At 37.7% G+C, this 22368-nt stretch overlaps 1 protein-coding gene and 1 non-coding gene across 3 annotated transcripts in view; one reads left to right on the top strand and one right to left on the bottom strand.

The window, feature by feature from the left end:
* Positions 1-5979: 5979 nt before the first annotated feature.
* Positions 5980-22368, top strand: part of pik3cb (phosphatidylinositol-4,5-bisphosphate 3-kinase, catalytic subunit beta) — a 142664-nt gene continuing 126275 nt past the window's right edge. Inside the window, exon 1 of one of the 2 annotated variants that reach the window (XM_028794386.2) lies at positions 5980-6279. The gene's annotated coding sequence lies outside the window, so the exon portion shown is untranslated. The other variant, XM_028794387.2, reaches the window with a different exon arrangement.
* LOC114647456 (U5 spliceosomal RNA) lies at positions 9686-9801 on the bottom strand. Its single transcript, XR_003715518.1, has one exon. It is a non-coding gene; the product is annotated as a U5 spliceosomal RNA (small nuclear RNA).

The following is a 22368-nucleotide window of genomic DNA, read 5'->3' as shown; positions in this document are numbered from 1 at the left end:
GCACAAATCAATCTGAATGTATATATCATATTTAATGTAAAATCATATTAAATGATTACTAAACAATTTGATTCATACTTTAAGAGGTTGTTTTTATTATTTCACTGTTTTAAAAAGTGAAGTGATATTTATATCTAAATGAACAGAGGGATCAAAGTAACACACTATTCAATTAGAAATAAAAAGAAAAGACAACAACAGATAGATAGATAGATAGATAGATAGATAGATAGATAGATAGATAGATAGATAGATAGATAGATAGATAGATAGATAGATAGATAGATAGATAGATAGTCAAACTAAAGAAGCATGCAATGCATTCTTTTCTTTTGGCAGAGACAATTAAAAGGGGTTTCTATTTTGTTTTTGAACCCTAATTTAGATGAGGAGTTTATACCTCAAATGTTAAAATGCTGTCTGTAGTGGCAGGGATGTAATGACAAGTTCAACTCAAGTCAAGTCACTGTCTTGTCACCTCACTTAACAGGCGAGTGAAATGTTCTTGTTTTGCAAAACTGTGTGATGTGATATCATTAGGTCACTAAAGCAAGGTGCTGTAAATACCACAATGTGATATTTAGGTTAGTGTTTTTTTTTAGCACTTTTTGCTGTGATGCAAAAGCATTATCTGTATAGTTTAAATAATTAAAATGACACATATGTATTCTATGGAATTTTACAGCCCTTTAGGGTTTCTACTCTCAAAAAGCACAGCAGTGTAGTGACACTGTCACAGGGGTTCTGGCTCAAACTGAACACAGACATTTACATGTATGTCTTCTACTGCACATTGGCATTTCAGCTACTTGGTTAAAAATGATATTGGGTCCCATTGTTCAGGAAGACATGCATTACTGTTTGATGAAAATTAAAACTGATACCTGTTGTCTGTAAAGTCTTATGCAAATGGTCAAAATGTTCAGCTTCACTTGGCTGAACCATGACTTACACCCTGCTGAGCTAGGGCTTATCGGTTTTAATACAGTTACTTGAGTTGCAGTTGCTGCAAATGCTTGAGATCATCAGGAATTAACTTTCCTTTACTGTAGAGTTCCCAGCTGAGAAGTTGGTCTTCTCACTGAACCTTTCCTAATTCCATCTGAATGGCAATATTGAGGTTTTCAAGAGGAGACTGATTATAATAAATTCAAATGCCGCCAACATAGTGGCGTAAAAGAGTGTTGAAAGACATGTAACTAATGTGCAATAAATGAGCCTATGTAATTTAATAAATGTGCTTAATCTCAATCATTCACAAACTGCTTTTAACAGGTTTATACACCAATTTATTTTCTGCTCACAATTAACAACAACAGTGTTTTTGTTATCTTTCAAAGACTGACTGCTAGCATATCCTTGTCTCTAGGTATATAGAAGTCTTAGAGATGTGTGACATGCTTATGAAGTTATGCTCTGATAAATCCAACACTGCTGTCTAAGTGGGAGATTGGTTTGTACACACGCAGCAGATCAGCTTGGAGAAGACAATGATCTGCAGAGAAAAAAGAAAAAGAACATGTGTTGAAACAATCTTATAATAAGGCAATGTCTTTTGGACTTGACACAGATAGAGTAAAGGTTAAGTGCATAATACTGTGCAGTATGTTATTTAAACGATCAAAAACACTCTTCATGGCTGACAAGGTGGTGCAGTTGTAGAAATGCTGCCTCACAGTAAGGAGACATGGTTTCACACACTGAGACCTCCCTGCCTGGAGTGTGCTTGGTCTCCTCATGTCTGCATAGGTTTCCTCCCACCATCCAAAGACATGTATGTTAGGTGAATTGGTAATGCTAACTAGCCTGTGTGTGTGTTTGCTCTGTGATGGACGGGTGCCCTTGTCCAGGGTTTGTCCTCCCTTATGCCCTGTGGTAACTGGGATAGGCTCCAGCACCCCCCAAAACCTTGCTCTGGATTAAGTGGGTTAGAAAATGACATGACTTATTTTCATCAGGTATGGATACATAAAAATAGTTACACAGCGTTCACTATGTGCAAAGTGAAACATCAAGCAGTGCTTCAACCATGCCCTCCATTTTGGCCTTCTCGGATATTTACCCTGTAGTTGTGAGAAGAAAGACAGCCAGGTTGATCAATTACTGTACATTATCCCAGTTTGAGTGTTTTCCAGAGTTTACCCTGTCATTCTACCCCAACATTCTAGAGCCAAATGTTAACTGCATAGGTTCGGACTACCAGTAATACTTTATTGATAACACTTAGGCTTATAAGATGGAATAATGACTGATGTCAACAGCAACTACTGGATAAGCAATAAAATGTATGCACTTTATATACAAGAATGTAATACAAATGAGCATTCTGAGGGTGCTCTAAATTTTCAGTATGAGTAGAGTAGATCTGCTTCATTGCCTTTACAGACCTGGACTCAAACATGTGCATGGACTCAAATAATGTGTATAGTATCAGTAGTTTTGGTTTCTGTGTGTGATGTTGGAACAGTTGCCATGCATATCTGCTGAGCTCAGTCTGAATTACTTCTAACATGTTGTCACTTATGAACAGACTGAAATTCTCTAACAGATCCTCTGTATCTGATACATCTCCCATTTGCCCTGGAGATCCAGTAAACTCCAGTTTTGAAAGTTGCTGAACATTCTTGTGATACCACATAAATTCATAAGTGGTATTTTAGCTTGCAGCTTGAGCAAAATCATTACCTTTGCATGCTTTACTATCACTATCATCTTGAAGCTTTCATGCTGTCACTGGCCATTTCTGAAGAGTTGTCAATCCTACCATACAATAAATTGTTTTCTTTTTAACACACTTTATGCTCCAGTAGCCCTCTCCTTGCTGCTACAAATTCTGTTACAACAGCCACCCTCCAATACCTGCAGCTGTTCACGGGAAAAGAGAAAACTTGGGGATGATGGTGTGTGGGGGACTACAGGTGGATGGGTTACCTCAGGCATAAAGGTAAAGTGGTACGAATGGGCTGGAAAGACCAGTCTAGAAGCGGGAATATCTCTCTATTATAATAAAAAAAATCTTGGGATGAGACGAAACTTTTTAGTCTGGGACGAGATGTGACTTTTTCAGAGAGATACTTTCACATCCCATGAGATGAGACTTGGTGCCAAGAGATTTAACCACGCCCGGGGCTGGAAATAAAAGACAAAGAGTAGATGACAATGTAGAATGTTGTGAAGAATTCAAAAATGTGAATTCGATACACATGCAGAGCAGGTTAATGAAAGTACTAAAATTCAAAAGTCTCAAAAAAATGATAGTAAAGATCACATTAGCGCAAACAAATGGAAATTATTACTCGGTGAAATAATGGAACAGCGAAAAGAGATCAAATATGTTGTTCATATTTAAACTTTAAGACAGAGACTTGTAGATGATCTGATTCGTGTTGCCATCAGGGGTAAGTAGTGTTTCTTCCCAATGAAGAGGCGTATCCGCGAGAATTAAAAGATTTGTTGTTTGGTGGAAGTTGAAATCCACATACGCGAGCGGCAGAGACGTAGTCCATGGGGGTTGGCAAGCAAAGCGAGCAGGGGGTGAAGCTCCCTAGTTTATTTGAAAAATAAAGAACATATTTTGATTAATTTTAGGGCCCCTTGTAGTCCACAGGACTGTTAGCCCTTGCTTAAGTCCCTTAAGGCCCTTGCTTATTGTATATGAAGGTGTACATAAAAAGCTTTAAGTTAAAATGTGCTGGTCAACAAAGCCTTTGCATGAAAGGGATAATGAATTGTAAACTTTGATTGAAAAACATGTCATCTTACTTCTCAGGTGTTTTCAAATATATATACTGTATATATTGTGGGGTACAGCCCGGACACAGACAGGTAGACAAGTTGTTTCACCACACACATGTTTATTTACAAGTATTTACAATGATATATTTGCACAAACCCAGTGCCTCAGCACCAATCACCCCTTCAGTCCTGGCCTTCATAATGCCGTGTACTGTCTCAGGTCCGCCTCCACTCCTCTCCTCCGAGCTCTGTCCTTCTCCTCACCCGACTCTTGCTCCTAAATGGAGGGAGGCGGCCCCTTTTATTCACACCTGGATGGGCTCCAGGTGCTTCCCAACACTCCCCTGTGTGGCGGAAGTGCCGGCTGTGCACCTGGACGGACTCCGGGTTTCCCCGATCCTCTTCCCCCCAGCACTTCTGTCCAGGGTTCCCAAGGCAGCGGGGAGCCCCCTGGCGGTGACCACGGGCCCCTACAGGGTTAAGCTTCCCAGCTCTGTACCCGTGGCCCCCAACACAACCAGGGCGGTAGCCCCCTCGTGGTCTGGAGGAGGCACAAGCCCTCCTCTGGTACTCCTGGGCGTCCCGGCTGGGTACCACCCCCAGCCGCGTGCCACAATATATATATATATATATCCTCTTTAATAAAACCCCTGTGTGCGTCCAGTGTCCGTGTGCGTGTGTCTTCTGGAGAAGTGCGCATGCGCGGGGCACGGTGCGATGCTTCAAAAGCCGTCTGATGCGTCACACAAGACAGAGAGGGCGGGACCTATAAAATATCGCAAGGCCAATCCATTTGGATTTCTGGAAATGAGGTAAGACTTAGAACAAAAGGTACGAAAAATCCAATTGGCGATACCACCTCAGAATGAGAGGGGGCGCTGATGCTAACTGTATCTTTTAATTCCACTACAGTTCTGAGAAGACATCCAAGTAGGATGCCTAGCACCGCCCACAGTACCCAGAGATGGCTCTGGCACTTCCACTTTGGGCACCATACAAAAAACAGGTGGTCCCCAGAAGTGTTCTTTTGGACCCAAACTTCAAAGAGGACAGAGGTCTGGCAGAAGGAACCTTTATTTAAAGCAATTAGACTACTAAGCGCCAATGATATTTATGTGCCAAGAGAACCATTTTTGTGTTGTTGTTTTGCCGACTAAACAAGGTTGCCTGGATGGTGCCCGAACATTTTTTCCGGCATTCCCTGGTATATATGTGGCTGTCCATACATTGCATTGATTTATGGACATCTCAACTCATGGACTTCACTCATAAAAATAACGGTTCTGTAATGGCACTTTACTGGCTTGTATGGTTCCTTTTCAGACCATTGCTTGTTTAGTATATTTTACTCCACTTCATCTCATGGAGGACATAGCACCAGCCATTGCTTGACAAAGAATCCTTTCATTTTGGGAAGGGTTCTTTACATATGAAATTGGTTCTTTGAGCTTTGGAAAGGTCCCTAATATGTGGACAAGACAGAAATTTTTAATAGTGTATTTAAGACTACCTAGCAGGGTTCTGACTCAAGAAAACCTGAATTTTGCCAATGTTATTGTACAGAGCAAGAATCCTTGTAAAAGCATGGGCCCATCGGCATTTCACACATCTGTTATAATCAAGTCATGGTTATTTATGGAACCTGTTACATTTTTTAATAAGGATTCTTTCCGGAACATTCTGTTTCTCTATGGAAATGCTCCAAAGATCCATTTTAGCACCTTAATTTTAAAGGGTGTTCTTTTGTGGCAGCTGTTTAAGTCTAGTCTATTCTTAAGTTTTGACATTACGTACCATTTTTCCTGTTTCCTTCAGTACAGCTAGGTGGGGACTGAGCAATGATTCAAGCCCAAGGAACCCCCCTCGCCACCCCAAACGCTCACACAAAACATGGTTCCGGCATACAGTACACACCTCTGGTCCACGTGATGTTAAAGGTAAGCCGTCCAGTGATCTGAAGTGCCTCGTGTCGGGCTGTTTGTACTAAAACCTTTCAGAAAATCCATCGGGATCGAGTCCGGGTTCTGAGGTGTAGTTTCAACAAGTGTATCAATAATTGTTCCTATTCACTTAAAAAAATCTACACTGATCAAACAAGGATAACTGTACTGGTACATCTAGTGGACAGCATTCGGTATTGTGACAAAGCTCTCCAGGAACTCTGGAAAAACTGACGCTCGAGCTAACCTTCTTTGCACTTAAACTAATTTTAACAAATAGAAGAAACAGAGGCAGATCAGAGAAGGCAAGTCCGCGAATTTTCTCGCTAGGCGGCGAATTGTGTTTCCGGGTAAATCACGACGAAGCGCCGTCCCGTTTGCGCTCACTCGTGCTTCTGCGGGTCTGCCCTGCTGCAGCCTTGCGCCAGGGGAGGGCGTGCGGAGGAGATTCGCCTGAAGCGGACCAGAGCCGTCCACCTGCTGCCCCCCCCTTTTGCAGAGAGATAAAGAGAAAAGACGGATTTCATGCTTGAGCTCCAGTCTCCTGCTTCCATTCCGCCTCGATGAATTTCCTGATTTCGCGAGAACCCGAAAGCGTACCGAGGTAGGTGACAAAGTGCGCTTGTGCAGGCTTTCGCGTTACATCAGTCGGCGAGAGAGAGCTCGGATCTGTTTCAAAACTTGAGTGAAACATGCAAAACCCGCGGCAACAATTTTACTCACAATACGTAGAGCAGTGTACTACACACTTTTGAAGTTTTATTTATTTTGGTTTCGGGGGAAGTGACAAGGTTTGTGCTTTCGTTTGCAAAATGTGTAATTGATGGAGGGGTACGAGCGAACTTAGTTAACCAAGGTGGGGAAGGCGAGTGTGGACAAGTTTACTGTGGCATTCCAGCACGGAACAAAAAGCGCAGCTTCGACACTCAGGTCAGTGCTGTCTTTTATACCATTTGTTCACTTTCTGTGGGCGTCCTTGGGCAAAGTTGGCAACTTGATGGTTTTGCACTATAACACGTAAGGGCAGAATCAGTGCTTTCCGATGCAAAGGCCAGCGCTCTTATGTCCGAGGTCTCGCGCAGTTCTCTACCTTCGACCCTTCATAGCAGGCGCCAGTGTGAAAAGCTCTACCGCCGATGGATTTTAAATTCCGCGTGTCCTCGAAACCGTGCGTGGATCAGTAATGCAGCTAGGAATGTTATTTGGGGAACGATTTTATACCTTGCTGAGTCTAGGAATCCCAATAAGGAGATGTTTCAGTCGCTGGAGTGTCTGTGCTTTGTGCCCACAGATTCCAGACCTTTTCAGGCAGTTGCAGCTTAGTTTTAAAAAGCTTTTGAGCGAGCCGGCATTCATCACAACTGACTTAGTGTTTAATTGAAGGACTCCGTGCAGCCGCCTCTTCCACTTGGAAATTACCGAGATGTTCAGCAGATAATGAGCGTTTTTAAAGCGCCAGGTCAAAGGGATTTACTGTTTGAAAATAAGAGCCATGGAGGTTTTCCGGGTTGCAGACTGCAACACCTGGCGATCTTTCACTTTTTTTATGTCCATGGTCCACATTGCATTTTATAAAAAAATCTTTTTCCGGTTCCCGCGGAATTACAGGCCTTTATTGTGCACCTGTGTTGGAAACGATCCAGAGCACCACCCTGCCAAGGCAAGCAGAAAGGCATCTGGCCTTGGGGTCTGTGTGCCAGCTCATCTGTTGTGATGAGGTTTAGTAGAGCAGCTCTTCTTACTAGCCCTTCTATAAAAGAATAGCTAGATTTGTTTTGATAACTTTAGGATTTTAGTGTGCAAGCATTTAGTAGGAGGATGTCTTATTAAAACTCACAAGTATGTCAAGTGTGTTCTGTAGAAGTCCAGATTCTGCACAGGAGACACAAAATAGAAATGTTATTTATTTAACTGGTACGATTTTTGGTTGCATTCCATTTGCATGCTTATCCCAGTTCTCCCATGGTGTGCTTTTCTTAATTCACACAATCAAGAAGAGCTTTATTGGCATAGTGTTTTACCCAGAGAAGAGGAGCATACACAGCTTGTCAACCCAAGCCTGTTAACGATCTTTACTGCAGTTATCATCGGACAGAGCAAGGTGTGTGATAAAGCTGATAATGTAGCCAGTCAAGAGTTGATTTTGAAAAGGGCATGAACTTAAAGGAAAAACTCCACCCATAAATGACTTTTGTATGTTACTTGCTCCATGTACTTTGAAGTGGTGGCTGAGAAAAAGTTTTATTCTCTCTCTCTCTCTCTCTTGCAGAATGGAGAGAAAATATATATATTAGAATCAATAGTGACGAATGCTTTATAGCAGCAAACAATGGGGAAAAAAATTTTCGTCACTTGAGTTGCATAATTCACATATCAGTTATCAATGTGTAGGCCCCAAACATGCAAGACACATGATTTTTAGCTAAAATATTGTTAAATGGTTACTTCTGGAATCATCGGTGCACATCCTGAACTGTAAGCTAAGGCCTCATGGGAATGACGTTTTGAATTGAAGATGGGACTTTTGACTATCGAATGAGGGGGAGAGGCGGGTCTTCAATTCAAAACGTTATTCAATTGAAGGTTTAGTTTACAGTTTAGGACTACGTTGATTATTCCGGTTGTAACTATTTAATGAGACTTTAGCAAAAAATAATGTCTTGCCCATTTTGGGGCATATGACTGGATAACTGGCATGTGAGTTATATAACACAAGTAATGTGAGTTTTTTTTTTTCCTTTTTTCCAATGACATTTTTCAAACCATTTGCTATTGCTCAGCACATGTAACCATTCGTTTCTTTTATATGAAACATTTTTCACTCTCCATTTTGCCAGAAAATATGAGAGAATTTTTTTTTCTTGGCCATCACTACAAACTACTTGGAGTTAGTAACAGAAAATAGTATAATTTTTGGGTAGAGTATTTGGGATTCACACCTCTTCTTTATGAAGGAGTGGTACAGTATGTCATTTCATGCAGTGCTTTTTTACTATGTTCACAGGTAGGCTATTGAGTCCTGGAGGGGCATTTTGTGTGAATTGTAAAGGTTGGTAGAATGTTTAATCAGCAAATTACGCAAAACCTGGTGGCCACGGTGCTATACATTTGCCACCACCAGTACAGATGTGTTGTAATGTGTGTGCCTGATTGTGTGTGTTTGGTGGCTGGCTGAAAAGTTACTGGAGAAATCAAGCCTGCTTCTTTGTGTTGCAACTCCGCCTTTAGGGGCTTTTCACACAAAAACACCAACCTGGTTATAGCCATTCTTTCATTTTCGGGTATAATCGTGAGTAGTTAAAGGTGTCTACTTGCTTTCAGAGGAGGGTTAACTGAAATGGCAGCACGAATTGACTAGAGTTTAGCAATGGGAGGAAAAAAAGATAATGTTAGGTACTGCCTGACAAGTTAGAAAATATTTAACTTTCAGATTCACTAGAACTTCACTAGAAGAGAAATAATTTGTACTGTTGTTTGTTTAAATAGTAACAAAGCTAACACCCTAATTTTTAGCTAAAACAAATAGTCGCTGCGTTTTCAAAAGATATTTGCCACAACAAGGTGTTCAGTGTCAATAATCTTTGCTTGCACAACTTTTGAAATGTATCAATGTGACAAAACACCATTCTGTGTTGGGGGGGGGAGGAAATTACAAACTGTTGCAGGTTTAATTGCAAACTCCTCCAGTTGCTGCATGCAACACTATTCATTTAAGCAAAGATGTATACACTTGTGTCACTTACATAATACTCATTGCATGAGATTCCATAGGCCCTCAAAGACAAGGATGTGATGTGAATCTCAGTGCCTTATGACAGGCTGAATCCCTGTGTAAGGTGCAGGTGAGTATGTACACAGGCCTTCATGATTTTGTTTACTCACATAACATTAAAAGCCTTTTAATGTTATGTTCCTGTGACATTTGTTTTCTTTGCAGTACAAACATGTGCTAATAGTCTTTTTGTATATTATTGTGCCACTGTTTACAAATTATATTTTCCTTACCAGCAATATGAATTCTAAATGGTTATCTATAACATTTTGTCAGTGTCTTTGATGCTCCTTTCCACGGAAATCTTTAGTAAAAGGCGAAAGATTTATACGAGCTGAAGAGAAGCCAGAGTATCAGTGTCGGTGTCTTTTAAGGATCTGCTTGTGTAGTTCTTCATTGGGAAGCTGACACCTATTCAGCATTCTCTCGGATTAATTTCTCCACATTATAAACATATGTATTTTGGGCTTTTGGCCTTTTTTTTTATCAGTTTGTTTATACATTTACAGGCAAGAGCATACAGACTATAAAATATTTGCATTAAAGCGACCCCAACCCTCAAATCTATATAATGGATAGACAGAAGAGAAGTTGCAGCCTGTGGCATTTGTGTCTTAGGTATCCTGTACATACCCTCTGTTGGTTTCTGTTCTTTGTTTTATGTGACACATGTAGAGAAATTTGGTAAGATGCAGCTGTTCTTGTTTTTCTCTGATCCAGGTGTAAAACCAATTATCTAAACTCCATTTATTTAGGCCTTTATTTAGCTACTTCCTTTGAAACCCACTCTGTTGTTGCTTATTGTTGCCACATATTACAGGAAGGTGTTGGCATTATGAAGATGAAATGGAGTAAAGAGACCATGTCCTTAGCCTTCAGTTGATTTTTTTTTTGCAGTGTTTGTATGAATGTGTACATTCGAACAAACGCTTCTTTTGTCAGATTTTATGGAGCTGATTTACAAATATTTAAGTGGAATTGTGTTTTGGACACCATTAGATACCACAGGTCCAGAAAACAGATGAATGACGAAAGTGGATTGTATAAAATGTTTTTGAAAGATTTAAATGTAACACATTTCTGCAAAATTGAAAAGGACAGCTTGATCTGATGTTTCTGTTTCTAACTTCTTAATGGATGTTGAGACGTAATTTAAATAAGCTGAGTATTTTAATTTTTGTCCTGTTGCACGTGGTTTTTGTTGCTATGTAAAAGTGGATTAAGGGAAATATGATAAATATTTTCTTTACTACTTTTTGTTACTGCAGTGATAACTACAGTAAACAAATTAATATTGTCTTATTTGTAAGGAATTTGGATAATACTGAAAATTGACTCTTATTATGACTGACTAGTCAATTGAAATGACTTGTATGTTTACAGTAAGTTTCCATTATGTACTGTGAATAATAAGTTTACCTTTCCTAGCACACATGATCCTGATGAAATTACTAATTTAAATAAGAGTAGTGCAAGAATGCAAATGGATATTGAAATACCACTTCATGATTTCTTTGAAGGGTTAGACTGTTATCACTGCATGCCCCTAAGCAGTTGACACTGTGTAATTGCAGTCAGTTAGGAAACTTTTTTTTTTTTTCAATGTCCATAAAATGCAATTTTAATTTGAAGGTACCTAGTGTTAATAAAACTAGCTACCTCAAGATGAAATTGATAGACTATGTAAAATGAAATTGTAATTGTTCTACTTAACTTCTAATTGCTTATGATGACTACTTGCACCATTATTCAGTTTACCAGTTTGATGTGTTTAAAATAATTTGAGGGAGATGTGTGATTTCAATAACTATATATACTTCAGTTCCCATTTCTGTATTTTAGGTTGTTAGTGACCATTTTTATTCTCATGTTTGAAATTTTGTTACTCTAGAAGTGTCTGATAGCTTCTTCTTTAGCTTAGATTTTCATTAGTTGTTAGTTAAAACACCTCATCAGCACTCATGAGAATATTGCTAGTTAACGTTGATTGTTCTTACTTTAGTTCTTCATGGAAGCTGAAAGTTATGTGTTTTATGTATGAAATCATTTAGTTTGAATGTAGAGCAATGTATTGCCTTCATGTCTGTTTAGCATGTGGCTATCTTCTTGATAAGACCATTGCCTTAATACTTTCTTTGTCCCACTGTATAGTCCACAATCCATCATAGCTGAGAAGTCTCTTTTATGGATGTGTTTAGTACTTTTAGAATATACGTAATATATTTGCATGTACCTAATAGCTCCATGTCTTTACAAAATTACAGAATCAACATTAAAATTGGCCCATGCTGTATTTTTGGATATACACAGTGTATTTGCAGAATAAATGTTTAAATGTATTATCATTCAACCTAATTTAAATTGTTTCCAAATTATTATGCATAAATAGTCATTTTGATTAACCGTTCACTGATACACAAAGCTTCTACAAATCTCAAAAGCTGTGTCAGTTAAAAAAAAGTCTTTTTGTTAATTCCTACTACTGTATTGTGAAAACAGTTTAGAAAGCTGATGAAAAAGGCTTTTACTTACATCTTGAAGGTAATATTCAGAACAAGTTGGTCATTCAGTCCCACTTGCTTTAAATGTATATTGCTCATTCTTTAGTGCCACATTGATTTGTGGATATTTGAAAAGTGTATTGGAGAATAATTGAAATAAATATAATGGCGTAGATAATCTCACTGTTGCCACAGAGTTGGCAACAGGTAGGGTAATGATTTGCTCCTCCTCTGCTTGGGGGAAATTTCATCTTCTGGTTTTTGCAGTGAGCCTTATAAATGCATGCAGATGTGTTGATATTGTGTGTGTGTGTTTTTTTTTTAAATAAAATACTTTTTTGAAAAATAGAAACTAAAAAGTCTGACAAATAGAGTCCATTTAGTTCCTACTTACTTAGTTAATTAATATATAATTAGTCCCGCAATATCTCATTCAGATACTTTCTTGAGAGTCTGAAAGATAAGGATTAAGTCCCCATATACCTCTAGGTTTCAAGACTGAATGATTTTTTTCTCCCCTTGGCCCAGAATATGACTTTTATTCTCTGGATACTTATTTTTGCAAAGCTTCCTTTGTTGCTGCCCCCTTTATTATTTGGCAGCTTGCTATCTTGTGTATTTACAGGGTATATTTAGAAGTTTGTACAATATAACCTAATATTTGATTTTTTTCCACACTTTGCCTCCTATAAATGAACATTGCCTATCTTGTATTTATAATTTAATTTTCTTTTTGTCTATATGTAGTACTTTGCACATGTTTACATTAACCTGCCCTTCCTGTGTTCTCCTAGTTTTGAATAGTGTCTTTTTCAATGTTTTTTGCTGCCACCTTATTCTTTACCACTCCAAATCCTTACTCTCTGTGCATATTAGAAATTTACTGACTCCAACAGAAACTGTTCATTAATATCAAAATTGAAAGACTGTTGGCCCAAGGACTGACCATTTTGGGTAAAATGGAGTCAGTAGTGCTCTGGACTGCAGATGAATGCAAGCATGTTTTGTATTTTTGGCTGGCTATAGTATTAAAAGAAACATTCACACTTTAATGAGAAAGTATACCGCACAGTGTAAAACAATGCTGTGAAAAAATAAAAAGCTGACAATGCTCAATATCAATAATGTGTGTAACATATCAGTCGCTTGATCCTTAATGAGTCTACCAGTAACTATGCGTTCTTTACTGTTCTTGTTTAGGTCCTGATGCTAATTGAAACATCAGTCAAAGTTAGTGGGCCTCAGTGGCTCCTCTCCCTTTTCTGCTCATGCTCAGTGAAAATAGCATATATAGTATATATCAAGAGACATTTCCTCTGTTCATGAGAAAACATTGCTGAGCTCCCATGTCCCACACATGAATACTTGCCATATTATGATGAGTGACAACTGAGTAGGCTGCCTACATCTGCTGTTCCCCTTCACTGGTTTTATTTGCTTATGCACTAAAGATATTCTTTTTTAATTTTCATGGGGAGTCACCAAAATGCATCTTCTCAATATGGTGTAGTGAGCTAGCGCGTGCACTCTTATCTCACTTGTAGTAACCACAGCTGGCACCAGTGAGTTAGACATATTTTCCTAACATGAACCTTTTTTGACTTTTGCTTGGCATCCCTTAATATGAAACATTCCATAAAATCTCTATGAGTAGGTAAAGATATGAAATGAAAGACTGAAACGCATGCGTCAACAGAATAGAACAAAACTACTTTTGGCAGAAAATGGTGCTCCACCTTATTCAATTTTGCTACTGTGTTCCTCAGTAAACACTTATGGAGATTGTTACATAAATAGAAGTAATGCTTACCCCATCCAGCTGCCAAAAGTAATGTCTCTGCTTAGAGTCATCATTTGTGGTGGTTGGAAACTCTGAAAGTTGCTTCCTTTTATAGCTCCTGCATTTGTAGACCTACGTTATGTGCTTTTTTAGATTAGTCCCCAACTGGTTTATTTGTGTTGGTAACAAAAATGGATTGGCAGACAAAGTAACCTCCATGAGTCAGGAAATTCTTTGTGATATTTTTTTTTTAAACTAAAAGTTTGATCTGTCACTAAGAACCTCATGTCTTTTCATTTATCGTTTGCACACAACCCCATTTTCTAGGTGTTGCCTCCTTGCTCAGGTCAACATCCTATAGTGTGCTCTGGTTTCCCACAACTGGATTGCTCTAGAAGAACAGAACTCTTTATATGTGAGTAAGTTTAGTTATGGGCTGCCATTTTCAGAAGGGTTAATGAAGCTACAACAATTTTATCAATCCTGTTGCATTTTGCATCATTTCCTTGTTTACTAATTCCTAGATACTTCATTCCTAGTGCAAGTAAGTGGCAGGAGCTCTTTTCACCCTTGTGTGCAACTGTAAGACAAGTAGATGATTGCTAAACTCCCAGAAGTGTATGTATTAATGTCAGCGATGCCTGAAATTGTAGGGTGAAAAGGCAAGCTAACATGAGCTCCTGCATCCATCTTAGACATGTATTGTACTGCTGTCAGTTAGGTTTAATGGGTGGGGCCACGGTATGTTGCTTAAGCACAAAACCCGAACATGTCTGGAGTTATTGTGAAATTCACAGGGTTAACAGTAAGCTGTGCAACACAGAAGAGCTCATTTAAAAAAAAAAAAAAAAAAAATATGTACTCGTTGAGTTTTAATGTTGAAATATATACTGTATGTAGCTGAATATGCCTGCCTCTGCTCTGTAAGAGTATGAGGAGATGCTAGGTCTAATGTTTTGTATAGTATGCTTGTTCATTTGAGAACACTGCCAGATTAACCAGAGCTGGCCAAATTTTACATGACCATTGTTTTCCACCTTTACAATACACTCAGTGCTCACAGTGGTGAGGACTGAATCCCTTCCTTTGCTCTATAGCAGGATCCCTGGGGAAAGACAATGGAAGTCTAGAAGCTGCAATTGTGTGCTGTACTTATGTTTGTGTTTAGTTTTTTTTTTTTGTTGGTGTATCTATCTTGCCACTAGCATGTGACCATAAACCACTGAAAGCAGTTTAGCTAGCAGGCTGTTCTCCAAAATAGCCTTTATGATGTCAGCTATCAGAAGACAATTTCACTAATAGAATCCTCAGCAGTTTTTAATGGCATCTCTATTAGATGGGCGAGTCACTTCAATGACTCTCCATGTGAGACTGGAAAATGTATATTTATAGGTCTGTTTGTACTGCAGTCATGCAATTTGCTCCTAGCTAATGAATTTGAAAAAAATCACAAGCCAACAAATGCTTGGCATTGGGACTAATGGTCTGTGCTAAAGAATTTTGTTTCATCAAAATTCAGGCTGACTGATGATTCAACCTTGTTTTCTTTGCTGGTGCTGGTATTTTACCTTCATCTGTTTAGAAATACTTGTTTTTCCTCATGTGTATAAAGTTCACGCTTGTTAAAGTCTGGACTTTAACTTGAAATGCTTGTTTTTTTTCTATGTTAATGTTTGTAATTTTTTTATTATTTATTTAACTTTGCCACTTTGGTGTGATTCATTTTTTGAGGATTCATTTGTTTTTTTTAGTTCACTTACAGCTGACCTCAGGCAAAAAAGCTGCAGTGATGTATAGTAACTTCCACTGGAGATGAACTTCTGGGCTGTGTCACACCATACAGTACATGTGAGATGCAAATAAGGCTATTTTTTTTCTCCTCCTGCTTTTTAGGATGCATTTTAATATGAAAGAAGTCCAGCGTCACCCATTTGAGATGCTGCTAAGCTCCTTGTTTTGAAATAATCCATCTTGGGTGACTTGAGTTTCTTAAATAACAAAAGATAGAAATATTGTCTTTTTTTCCTGATTTCAGCGTTTTGTAGCTGTGAAAATAAACCTGTAAATTTACCCGTAATTTGGCAGTGAAGGATTTACAGTATTGAGACAACTGGAAAGCTAAAGTTTGGGTGGGGAAAAATCCAAAAAATACAGTGTTGTTGCTCTTTGTCCAAGTGAGGTAGACTGTAACATGCTAGGTGTCATTGGATTTTCAGACATGGCTTTAGTTTAGCCATAGCCACACTGTTATGATAACGATTTCTAGTGACCACAGGAAGACGCAGCATAATTGTCTCTGTCTCAATGCTGCATCCTGTTAATGTAAATCTTGAAAATAGTAGTGTGGAGTAGCCTTTTGACTGTAGACCCTGAAGAATGTGTCTGCCGAGTGCTGTTAAAAGGTTTGTATCTGTTAATGAGTAAGTACTCAGTAGAAACAAAATATCAGTTGTTTATTTTTATTTTTAGACACAGCTACTCTCTTTGGATCTTGAACGCCTGACTAAACAGCAGTTTAACAGAAGACATTCTATATTATCCTGCGTTAATTACCATGAAAGAGGGTGCAGTCTTTTTTCCATTTTTCGTCTTTGAAGAGAACAAAAATTACAGGACAATTGTGGTACGTGATAGACATCAACTACTGCTTAATTTATTAAATAAATAGTTTAATAATTCTAAGAGGATGTTCATGTTGACAGATGATAAACTACAAACTATATAATCAAAACAGGTAAAATAGTTGTAAAGAGAATTGAAATATTGACAAGTACTGATTGTAACATTTTAAAAAATGTTTCAGTACTTATTTTTCATGGTATGGATTCTACAACCTATATTACAAATGCACTTCCAGTTCGCTGTGGCTTTTGACAATTGAGTCTCATAGACTACCAATCGGCATGGCCAGTTGAATCCCCTTTCCTCCCATTCCAAGGAGCTTTCACCAACATGCTTTAATTAACAAAGAGGACAGCCAGAGAGTACTGTCTGGGAATACTTGGGCTTTATGCCAAATGAAGGTTAAAAATTATAAGATACATGCAAGCCTGTATGTAAGATTTGCTATCCCACAATACCAACTAAAGGGGCTAATTTAACCAATTTAAACAAACACTTCAAGGACCAACAAATGAAATTTTGAGTAGGTATCTTATTCTTAAATTACAGAAACATTGTAAGCTTGTAAACTGTTGCATTTGAAGTAGGGATGTGACGTTTTGTTTTGTTCTACAGGTGAAAATTTTTTTTCTAGTCCGTTACATATTTAAAGCATTACAACAATATTTTTTTGCTCTTTTCATTCAGGGGCAACACACTTTTCTAGTCCACAGAAGAGAGCCAACCTTTCTGATTAACTTAAGTTTGTTAGCATCCTGTGATCTTTCTCTACTGCCCTAACATTCCACTTTGTATAAGTTTACATATGCAGAAATGTTCTACCCATGCCACAGGACATAACTCAGAAAATAAGCATCTCTAGCTATTTATGTATTTGGCTTCCATGTTTGTAGCCTAGTGTAGAATTCTGACCAATTGCACCACCACATAGTTATATACTTGAACCAACCTTTAACTTCTACTACCTGGATTAAGACTTGAGCCAGGGAAATCTTGTTCCTCTTGGAATCCACAACCATCTTTTTAGCTTTTTTAATAGTGAGTTGTAGAGGGTTTAACAAGCACTTACCAAAGCAGGCCTGTGCTGACCTGATTCTGTCTGCCATTTTTGTAGTCAATGATTACATATTGTCCAAGAATTTCAGAATTGTCCAAGAATGTCTGAAGTCCGATGTGTATAATGTGAACAGTAATGGAAGTACAACAGTTCTGTGAGGTGGCCACTGTGTTGCTAACTACTTATTGTAATACACAAGTTTGTAGCCTTCCAAACTGTGGTCTTCCTGTATAGCAGTCACTCATCCAAAAGATTAAGGCTCTTTGACATCCTGCCTTCGCTCTCAACTGTAATGCTTTTATAGTGTTAACAGCACTAGAGAAGTGTAAAAGGCACAGTCCTTAAATTGCTGGCTGCCCTATCCAGATGGTAGTCCAACATTCATACCCGGAAGGTTATGGTGGTGTACACTCAAACATTACTGATAGATCAACTCCAAAGGGTCCATTGCTCTTTCCTTCTGGACTTGTACATGGTTGAGTACAAACCTCTCCAGGCAGCATATCTTCCAGATTGAGACTTCAATTGAACATGTACTGAAGAACTTCATAAGGTTGACTGGCACTGATCTTTAACATTGTGGAGTCTTCTTAGATCTGTCTTCTCCTGATCTGCAGTTATTCATCTTTAACACATCTTTACTGACTTTAAGGCTTTAAACTACAATGTTTTATGTTCAGAAAGGCCCATGTCCAGATCTTCCATCAGGACGACTGGGGGTACACAGCCTGGAAGCCTTAGTATACAAGAAAAAAGAAGTGTAACTGGAAAAATACTTGTTTTTACCAACAGTACGTTCACGCAATATTCCGCCATCCAACATGCACCCTGACCCCACTTTGATTTTTAATTTCTCCAATCAGACGCAAATAAAAAAATAACTTTTGAAAGAAAAATGAGTCCTGATATGGGAAAGTTATGAGCAGAGCTGGGATCTAATAAGTTACTTTTATTAGATTGTGCATATGATGTTGTTACTTTGCTGAAAAAAGTAAAGGTCTCCATTGATGGTCATTCAAAACAAGACAATGTGGTGCAGTGAAAAGAAATTAACAAGGAGATAGTAGGAATAGGCACTGCGTTGCTCAAAACCACACCTGACATTTTCAAAAAAAAAAAATTGAATAAGTACTTTGAACAATCCATGAATACTGCAGTTGAAATTAATGAGAATTCCATAACAGATGTGGTATCACTGCTTCAAGTAGGTTTAGCATCAATATGCATTTCAGTTCTACAAAGTCAATGATAACAGACATGAATAACTATTGCAGACAACGAGGGCTACTGCAGGTGATTAGATGCACCAAACAGTGCCAAATGTGAACAAAGGCTGTCCTTTCCATTCTTTTAGTTTATTTGGTTCCAAAGCTGTACCACCTGTTTGCCACAAAGTGTCATATCCCTTTAAAAATCTTTCATTGATGTTTCTTAACTGCAGTATCAGAAAAAAGTTGATTTTCTGCAGATGTAATGTGCACTCATCAGTTAGTTTGTGACATTCATTTATAATACAAAAATGAAAAAAAAAGGAAAGTGAAGTTGACATGGTATAAGGTTTTGGACTTTCTTCTACTTCAGTCTCTGTGTCTGACTTATTGTTTACATTTGTTGCATTCATCATGTGTGACTTGTATGCATGTGCCTGAAGGGAGTGTCTTCAGTGGATGTAGTAAACTACCTTTTGAGTGCCGCACTGGCTTACTTTACTACATTTTTTTTTAGATAATGTACTCCTCACCCCTACCCATCTAGATAACAAAGAAGGAAGGTTTAAAATGACACCAAAATATTTAACAATGGTTCTGTATGTCTGATTAAGTGAAGTCAACTTTGATATATACCTGTTAGATTAAAAAAAATACATTCCTCATGATGAATTTTGTTTTTCTGATTTTAAAGTATGACATCTTTTGCCCATTTTATAATGGAAGGCAACAGTTATTTCACTTTAGTAAAATCAGATATCATATTAGCACTATACTGTAAGTTATGCCTGACAAATCTTGATTGATTGTTTATGGTATGTCACATTTTATTGTTATCAGTCTTATGTTACTACCATGTCTGTCTGCATGTACAGTGTTTCGGCACCCAATTTAAATTATTCTTGTTGTTTTAAATGATGGAAATGATGTAGTTCACAAACATTTTCTCACACTACTTTCAAAAATAATAAAATCAAGAATACAAGAAGCTTCATGCCCAATGTTAAGTACTTTGGTTACTGGCTTATAGTGAAACACGTCTTCATGAACACCCATGTCCCCAAGTGTTTTAGAATATTTGACAGATCTGCCTGTATGTGGGTTGGTTGTTACTACACTGGGTTCATTTCTTGTTTCTGTCTGGTGTTCCTAAGTGGAAAATATTTAGTAGTATGACAATTCACCCTGCTTAATCTAGTTTGGATCAAAGCAACTGTTATAATGTCCTCATTCTTTGTGTCTCCATCTCTCTTGCTCCCTCATTACAAATCTGGTTGGTCTTGCACTGGAGTTCATAAATATTACGAGTAGTTTTAGAAAGGTACAGTAATTAAGATGTGCCTAAGAAGTGAAACTTCATTTATATTTCTTTGAAACATCTTAAAGTACATTCACTTATGGTCTTTTGACTTTGTATACCTTAGTCCTTTCATGTTAATATGGTGCCAACTAAAATATACAGCATTATGTCTTGGCTTGATACACTTAATTTGGATGATTTTAATAATGTTTAAATTGGGTGTATGATGCAGTTTGTCCTAAAATTGGCAAGCAGAATGAAGTAGTCTGGTTGTTTTTTCAGAAGAAAAAAAGTAATTGGAAAACAAATCATAATCCTTGATCTCTAACTCTTTCAATGCCTTGATTTTGTAAACAATCATATTATACATTAAGTTTTTTGTATTTTTTTAATGCTTGTTCAAATATTAATGCATGTTAATTAGCTAGATACCTTTTTAATAGTTGACAGTTAACAAAATGTGAAAAAATGCATGTTTAATTCAGTTGCCTCTTTCTTTTTCATTATTTTTAATTTGCTGCCTGGTACAAATAAATACCTAAAATTGTGCAACCATTTTTCCCTTTAAAAACATTACACTCAGTAAATTCCTACTGTCCATGTTCTTTCCTACACATCTGGTTAAAGGTGACAGGGAACTAGTGCCCATCTTGGCAGCATTAAGTGCAAGGTAGGACCCAAAGTGGAAAGACCGTAGTCTATCATGGGGCACCTCCATGTGTATGGGGTCAAAAAGAGTCACTAGTTTATCTACCCTGTGTGTCTTTTGAATATGAGAGGTGACAGTCAGAAATTAGGTACATTTCTGGTATATGAATATTTCCTAAAGGCCTTTTACACATTTTTTGTTTATTGGAAATTCACATCATTATGCATGCGATGTATTATTTCTATGTTTAAATATATTCTGTTAGTCAGTGATTTCATCCTCTTGTGATTTTGTTGCTGTTTGTTGTGAATAGCAGTGACTTCTTTTGACTACCTTTTTTTTCTTCCTATAAGTCTTTTCTGTTGATTATTCCCATAAATAAGTGCCTGATTATTTCAAGTCAGCTGATGCAAACTGCATTGCACCTGAATTTGGCCTGCAGGGCTTGGCAGCTCCTTCATGTGACATGTTCTGTCACAGGCTTCCAGTCCCTCTCCTGAGGGCACTTGTCCGGTGGTGCATTTGGGTTTATAGTTTTGGTCTTGTGAAATGCTATTTTTAAATTTAACATACTACTTTTACATTTTGACTGCCAATTTTTTCCGATATTTATGGAAGCCACAACGTGATGTTAATATACTGGTTTCTTATAACACTAAACAATCTATCTGAATCTTTATTAGAGCAGACCCAATGTTATGAATTTTAGTTTTATATAATTAAGTTTCGTGTAAATTGTATATGTATTAGAATGCATACAAGTGTAGTTATCTGATCTAACCGTATGAATGAGTAAAGCTGCTGTTAGGATTAGCTTCTGTGTCAAATCTAATCTTTTAAAGTCTACTTGCCTTTCTGTGTGGTGAAGGATAACAATTCAATAGTTGCTTCTCTTATTCTGTCATATTCTTGCATTTGTTTCTGTGTATTATTTTTCTTGCAATTCCTTTTTAAGTGATTTCTTGTTTCTAATTTATTGTTTTGAATCTACAGGATGTTGCATGTGTGCTGCAGTCCAGTGTTGCCTCATCCTTTCCGTTTTTCTCTGTCACAACTTTGTTGCTTTCAAAAAAAGGAAGCACACACCCTCCCCCCCATCCATTGCACTACTGAGTGGAATCCTGTGCGTGACAAGTGTGGGGAAGGCAGAGTTGTTAGGATTGGGGCATACATCAATTTTGTTTTCTATAAAGACTCTTTATTTTTGAGATGAATGTAATCAATATTTTTAATTTAGCAATTTCAAAAGTGTACTTATTTCCATAAACCCTGCTGTAATTGTAATTTGTTGAGTGATGCTATACAGTGGAGTGCCTTTTATTTCTGTTCTTAGTTTAGATTGATTGCCTTGATTGATTTGTCCCTCTGTCTGTAGGTCCATACCAAAAGTAGCATCCTGTTCAAAAGGTGCTGAACTTTCTCTTCTTTCACTCACTTTCTGATCTCTGTGATAAAGGAAATGTTGTGAGGCAGTCAGTTGTCCAATAGATAAAACATTTAAGACATATTTATCATCTATAAAAGCAGGGCATATAAAAAACAAATGACTTATTATTTTTACTTTGCCCACAAATTCTGTTTGTCAGAAGGATGTGAAAATGTTATATTCCCACTATTATTGTATTCTAGTTCATTGCTCTTCCATGGGAGAAGAGTTTGAAAGAACTATGCATTAGTCCTTAGCCATGTGGCTTTCTAGCTGTTAGGCCTGGTTAAATAGAATACGCTGCAAAGCATGGTAGAGAAAAATGGAATAACCTGAATAATGAGTACAACAGAGTGAATGTCATTGGTTAAAAGTATT

The sequence above is a fragment of the Erpetoichthys calabaricus genome, chromosome 2, assembly GCF_900747795.2.
Source record: "Erpetoichthys calabaricus chromosome 2, fErpCal1.3, whole genome shotgun sequence".
Classification (NCBI taxonomy): Eukaryota; Metazoa; Chordata; class Cladistia; order Polypteriformes; family Polypteridae; genus Erpetoichthys; species Erpetoichthys calabaricus.
The sequence above is the reverse complement of the archived record's forward strand: the minus strand, read 5'-3'. Positions and strand labels throughout refer to the sequence as shown.